The sequence below is a fragment of the Chelonoidis abingdonii genome, chromosome 13 (genome assembly GCF_003597395.2).
Source record: "Chelonoidis abingdonii isolate Lonesome George chromosome 13, CheloAbing_2.0, whole genome shotgun sequence".
In the NCBI taxonomy this organism is placed as follows: Eukaryota; Metazoa; Chordata; order Testudines; family Testudinidae; genus Chelonoidis; species Chelonoidis abingdonii.
In genome coordinates this window covers 1151024-1157634 of record NC_133781.1, presented here as the reverse complement: position 1 = coordinate 1157634, position 6611 = coordinate 1151024, and the positions used below count along the sequence as shown (strand labels likewise).

The following is a 6611-nucleotide window of genomic DNA, read 5'->3' as shown; positions in this document are numbered from 1 at the left end:
ACTGCTGGTAGGCGGCACCACCAAACAGCTATTTGGCAGCTCAGGAAGGGGTTAGGGCAGAAGTGGGGAAACTACAGCCTGTGTGCCACATCCGGCCCACGGAACCATCCTGCCTGGCTCCTGAACTCCCAGCCAGGGATCCTAGTCCCCGCTCCCCCACCACTGTTTCCCCTCCCCCTCAGCCACTCCACCGTGTGGGCTGCGCGCTGTGCGCTGGCCTGCCGCTCCTGCTGGGCAGCGTGGGGAGTGCAGCTGGCTCTGGCTGGGTGTTGCGGCTGTGAGCTTCTTTTTCTGGTAAAGGGGTGGGGAGGGGGGGAATTGCATGAGGGAGCAGGCAGTTATGAGGAGCAGTCAGGGAATGGGGAACAGGGAAGGTTGTGAGTGGGAGTTCCAGCAGGCCCTCCATACAATTGCACAATCCTGATGTGGCCCTCGGGCCAAAAAGTTTGCCCACCCCTGGGTTACAGGGAGAATGAAAATCAGTGAGCGACAGCAGAGCAGGAGCTTTGAGGGGGTGTCATAAGTAGATAGGTAAGGGTTAATTTTCTTTTACCTGCAAAGGGTGAACAAAGGGGGAACCAAACACCTGACCAGAGGACCAATCAGAGACCTGGATTTTTTTTAAAAGTCTAGGAGGGAACGAAACTCGGTTTTTTGTTCCTCGGCCTGTGATTAAAACAAGCTTTTTCTTCTAACTCCATCTCTGTCAAATACTAAATACAAGTGTTGAGACAAAGAACCCAAAGTAACGTGTGATGTGCTTGATTGTATTTACATGGTGTTGATTTGCTGGACCGGTTAAATTGCTATCTTATAAATCAGAGACGTTGTATCAATTTCTTATAACAAGCAACCTTATGAGTCTCTTTAATGCATATTATGTTTCGTATTTTCTCTTTTTAATAAAATTTTTTTTAAACTGTGGAAGTTTCCTTCTAGTGAGGCAAAGGGAGAGGATTCTGTCCCGGAGTCCCTGTTAACATCTAGTGACGCTAGGAGGCGGAAAAGGTACGGGAAAAGAGAGATAGAGAGAATCAGGCTCGTTCCTGGTGTTTAAGGCTTTCTCTTGGCAACAGAGAAACCAAGTTCTGGTATGTCCCATGTAAAAGATTGCATCAATTCCCTCAGAGGGAACAACGTCACAGAGAGAGGAGGAGAGGGGAGATCATGCCTTGCCGCTAAGAAACTACCATACTTCTGAGTCATTGGGGGCTCCAAGGAAGTTGGGAGACCAGCAGAGGAGGATCCCCCCCAAAGGAATGTGGAGAACGCTGATAGTAGCCTCAATACTATCTGGTGGCAGCGAAATAAGATCCAAGCTGGGTATAAGCTTGGGGAGGTTCACAGTAAGCACCCAGATTTTGTACGCTAAAGTCCAGATTTGGGACAGACGTTTACCACAGGGGGAGCAGATCAGGTTGGGAAAAGGTGGAGTGAGGGCGGGGTCTTGGGGGAGGAGGAAGAGACAGAGCAGGAAGAGAAAGAAGGAATGTTGGGCCTTGGATCAGAGCAGGGGTGGAGCTTAGTGCATGAGCCTGTACTTCATGAGCTAGAAGTCAAATGGCACCTAGCTATGAGATGGGACAGAACATCATACCCAGAAAGCATGTGGATTATGCATATTTATTAACTCAGACACTCAGCCTTCACTTTGGAGAGGTCACTCAATCTTCATGTTTGAGAAATGTGATCAGCAGCTACAGAGCAAAGTCAATGAAAATGCCAATTGAACCAAGAGACATGAGAGCATAAAGTGAAGACTGAACCAAAAGAGGAACTCCCCTGGACGGCCTTCAGTAACAGACTGTTGTAATTATGGGTTCAGGTCATTAGAGAGATGCACGGACCAAGATTTACAAAAATGACTCACAATTTTGGGTACCAGAGTGTTGCCAACAAAAGTCTGGCAGTGCTAGATCTTCTCCTGAAAGGTGCAGCTCCTAGAAGAATGTGGTTACAATTAAAAAATAATTTTAAAAAGAAACATTTCTAGCCTCCATTGAGATGGAGCAAAACCGTGTAACGTGACCCAAGGGCGATCTAAATATTAGAAATCTGAAGGCAAAGAAAAAGAAACCAACAGTTATAATTTAATGAAATCTCATGTTTTTAAAGATGATCTCATGATTTTTGGAGCATGACTGATGATTTTTAAAAGCTTGCTCTTCAGGAAGCACTGGGCACCTGCCTTCCGAAAACCAGGTGCCTTTAAGGTATCTCATTTTCATCAGCCAAAATCACCTGTCACTTTCCCAAACCTTAGCTATTGTCACATGCACTTTGGGAGCCGATCTCATGCCCCCTGAAATCAACAGGCCTTTTTCTATTAACCTTGGAGAAATTCCATAGCCAAAGTGGTTCAAAATCAGAAATTAGGCTGGTGGATCCCAGAATAACACATGACATGTGGTCCAGTAAATGGAGTTTCCAACCCTCCAGAGGAGCAGAGACATGAGTGGACGAAGAGCTAGCGTGTTTTCCTCTCTCAGTAGGGAGTGTGCAGTCTTGCCAGCCCAGAGCATTCCAAAGGGTGTGTCAGGCCCTAAAAATCAGGAGATTGGCTTATAAGCAGAAGAATTGTTTTAAATAATAAATTTGCTTTTTCCTCTTTTCCTTCTCCTTTCTGAGTCTTTCGGTCTTACTGGTGTCATCTTTCCAGCTGTACTAACCAACCATAAGGGGTGAGACGGAGAGAAACTTTTTTAATGAAGCTGATATCCTGGTGCAGTCTCAGAACTCCAAGATCTGGTCTACACTACAGACCTATATTGGTACAAAAATCCAACCCCCTGAGCAAAGTAGTTATATCAACCTAACGCCCTTGAGTAGACCACACTATGTCGGCAGGACAGGTTCTCCTTAGCGTAGAGCGCTTCTCCCATGAAAGCTCTACAGCAGCGCAGCTGCACCAAGGCAGAGTTTTAGGTGTAGACATGCCCCAGGAGCTGGTGGGTTGCATGGGTTGAAAGAAGATAGGGGACTTGTATGGCTCGGGGAAGGCAGGTTCTCCTTTGAGGTGGGAGAGGGCAAGGGCAGTTGTGAAGGGTGAACGCGAGGAGAGGGTAGAAAATTCCATATGGGCAGGGAAGATGCTACAGAACCCAAAAGAGGTAAGGTGAGGTAAGGTCCCATAACACTTTCCCCAGTCCATCTGTGCTGGAACTGGATTACAGCAAGCACCCCCATAGAAAGGAAAGATCTCATATTCCAATCCCCCCCTCACATACGCACACACACCCCCTTAAAATTGTGGTAATAGATTCATAGCCTTTAAGGAGAGAAAGGACTACAAGGTCCATCCAGCCTGACCTCCTGCATCGCGCTTGATACCTTGTGATTATCATTTTGTTCTGTGTTTGTATAGTGCCTAGCACAAAGGGGTCTGCTCTCCTGAGTACTTTCACGATGCAGAGAATCAGCTGCTGGTGTGTTGAGACCACTGCTCACCTTGCTGACCAATCCTGTCTCATTGTTACTTTGTGCTCCCGCATCTCTCTGTATCTAGCTGTTGTCTCTTGTCTTACACTTAGATCTTCAGCTCCTTGGGGAAGTGACTGTGTCTTTGTTCTGTGTTTGTTCAGCACCTGGCACAGTGGGGACCTGGTATATGACTGGGCACCTCGGCACTGTCAGCTTAACACAAATAATAAATACTAATACTGTGTGTGGAGATAAGTGATTACACTCGCAGAGCTCTGGGCCCTCTAGTTACCAAGTCGGCCAGTAGATGAAGTAGTAAGAGTTTACTAAAGTGAGGGATATTTGGGCAGGAATTCATTGTCTGCTCTGCTCACATAACTCATGGACTAATGATATTTTGAGAGGGGCACTCGAATGATGGAAAACAGAGATAGGTAGGAAAGGCTGTTCACATTTTGTAAAATTGTTTTGAGATTTTAAACCTTTTCCCATCTGGAATCAGCACGAAGGGTTGAAATCTTGAAAATTTGTATGAACCAAAAATTTAAAAAAAAATTAATTTGGGTCAATTGAAATGTTTTGTTTAGTTTTCACAATTTCAAAATGTTTTGATTTTTTAAAAATCTCTAGTTAGCTTTAATTTGTGTTGAACCATAAAGATGGAAATTTCCATTTACTAAATGTCCAAATGGGGGGTTTCTACAGTTTTGAAACTTCTTTATTTTCTGAAAAAAATTTGTCACCCACCGACACCCCACCTCAAAATGTTCAGGTTGGATGAATCAGCATATTCTGACAAGAGAATTTGGAGTTGAAAAATTCCCAACCAGCTGTAATGGAGGGTCCACAAGAACCAAGATCACAGCCACCTACCACCCTACTGGTAGAGAAAGACTCACTCCATAGACTCTATTTCTGTTTCAAGGCATCCCACCTCTGGGGTTGCCATTTCATCACCTGTTGTTACATGTACAAACTGTGTATTTGGTGTATGAATGGCTCCTTATTTTTCAAATATTTTTGAAAATGAAGCTCAGTAATAGCGGAGATTTCTGAGCCAGTATCAAACAAACAGCTGATCTGTACCTTGGCTATAAGTACTTCAGCAGTTAGTCTCCAAATGCTCGCTCACAGAAGTCGATAAATATGCCAGCACTGAGTGCCTCTCAGCACTGTATGCAGACCCTTTGTCCACCAGGAACAGGCCTAGGAATCCTTCTGCCACTGCTTGGCCTTCTACTGTAGGTGGGCCACTCATTCCATGCCACGCTTGGCACAGCCCTGATCTCAGTTGCAGAGTCTTTGCTACCACAATAGAGGCTACGTCTAGACTACCCACCGTATCGGCGGGTTAAAATCGATCCCCGAGCGCACTTATATCGATTCCGGAACTCCACCAACCCCAACGGAGTTCCGGAATCGACAGGGGGAGCCGCGGATATCGATCCCGCGCGGTGAGGACGGGTGAGTAATCCGATCTTAGATATTCGACTTCAGCTACGTTATTCACGTAGCTGAAGTTGCATATCTAAGATCAATCTCCCCCCGTAGTGTAAACCAGCCCAGAAAGGAATCAGAATAATCTCTTTGCACAGGAGAACAGGGATTGTTCCTGGAGATCCACCAAGGACAGTCCTTGGTTGAACTTCAAAGCGGAAGGCAGGGCTGTTGTGTGGGTGAGAGATGGTTTACGTGGGGTGGGAAAGGGAAGGTAGGCTGTGGGACAGATTAGGGCAGGCTTGTTCTGCAGAGTGGGGGAGACCAGAGGGTTTGTGTGGGTGGAGAGGGCCGGGACTCTGGAGAGAGCAGAAGGCTTCCACATGGGCACAGAAGAGGTTACAGTAGCCATGAGAGGTAGAGATGGATTTGTGCCAATTGCTCTCCCAGCACAGACCCCCTGGGTGGTCACGTTTCTCCTCAGTGCCCTCTGCAAGGCCCCGTGCACGTCTTTGTTTCTCAGCGTGTAGATGAGGGGGTTGAGCATGGGGGTCACCATGGTGTAGAAGAGGGATACCATCTTGCCCCGTGCTGCTGGGAGTAGCTGGATGGAGGCTGTAGATACATGGAAATGCCCGTGCCATAAAACAGCAACACCACAACAAGGTGGGAGGCACAGGTGTTAAAGGCCTTGAGCCTGCCCTTCGCCGAGTGAATCTTCAGAACTGTGGTGCTGATGTAGCCATAGGACATCAGGATGAGGCCCAGTGGAACCAGCAGGAAAATCACTCCACTGGCGAGGACCTCAGCCTCATTGGCAGAGGTGTCGACACATGCTAGTTTGAGCAGGGCCAGCACCTCGCAGAAGAGGTTATCAATTTGGTTCCGCCCACACCGGGGCAGCCTCAGGGTCCGAATGGTCTGCAGGATGGAGTTGCCAAAGCCACACAACCAGGCGGTGGCCGCCAGCTGCAGGCAGAGGCGGTGGCTCATGATGGCTGTGTAGCGCAGTGGCTGGCAGATAGCGGCATAGCGGTCATAGGCCATGACAGCCAGCAGGAGGCACTCAGTGCAACCCAGTGAGATGGAGAATGTACAGCTGGGCCGCACAGCCAGCCCAAGAGATAGATTTGTGGGTGCTGCGGAAGTTCACCAGCAACTGGGGGCCAACACTGGTGTGTAGCAGAGGTCCAGGAAAGAGAGGTTGCTGAGGAAGAAATACATGGGCATGTGGAGATGGGGGTCAAGCCATGAGATCATGATGATGGTGGTGTTTTCCAAGCAAAGTCATGGTGTAGGGAGATTAAAATGAGCACAAAGAGCAGCAGCTCCAGTTGTGGCCGGTCAGACCCCTAGCAGGATGAATTCCCCCAAGGAGCTTTGGTTTCCATCTTCCTGTGACCCTTTGCCATACATCACCTGTAGGGGCCAGAAAGAATAACGGTGAAAAATATCTCGCAGCAAAGAGATTTGTGATACTAGGTGCTAGTGTTGGGATTGACAGTGGGTATTTTTGGAATGGCAGCCTTGAGTCTTAGGAGAAAGGTAAGTGTTAAGTGAATGGATTAGGGAAAGCCTGGAATCTCTTAATAACCTAGGAATGACCCACCTGCAGCACTGCATACATTTATGCAAAGGTCAGGGAAATCTCTCATCTGTCTGTCTGCAGGCTTGTTGTAGTCGGGTCTGTCCCAGGATATTGGAGAGATGAAGCGGATGAGGTAATATCTTTTACTGGACTTGTTACCAACGGT

The 6611-nt window shown here is 47.5% G+C and overlaps 1 pseudogene; it reads right to left on the bottom strand.

The window, feature by feature from the left end:
• Nucleotides 1-4993: 4993 nt before the first annotated feature.
• Nucleotides 4994-6273, bottom strand: LOC142047705 (olfactory receptor 2B8-like; annotated as a pseudogene).
• Between the last annotated feature and the right edge of the window lie 338 nt (nt 6274-6611).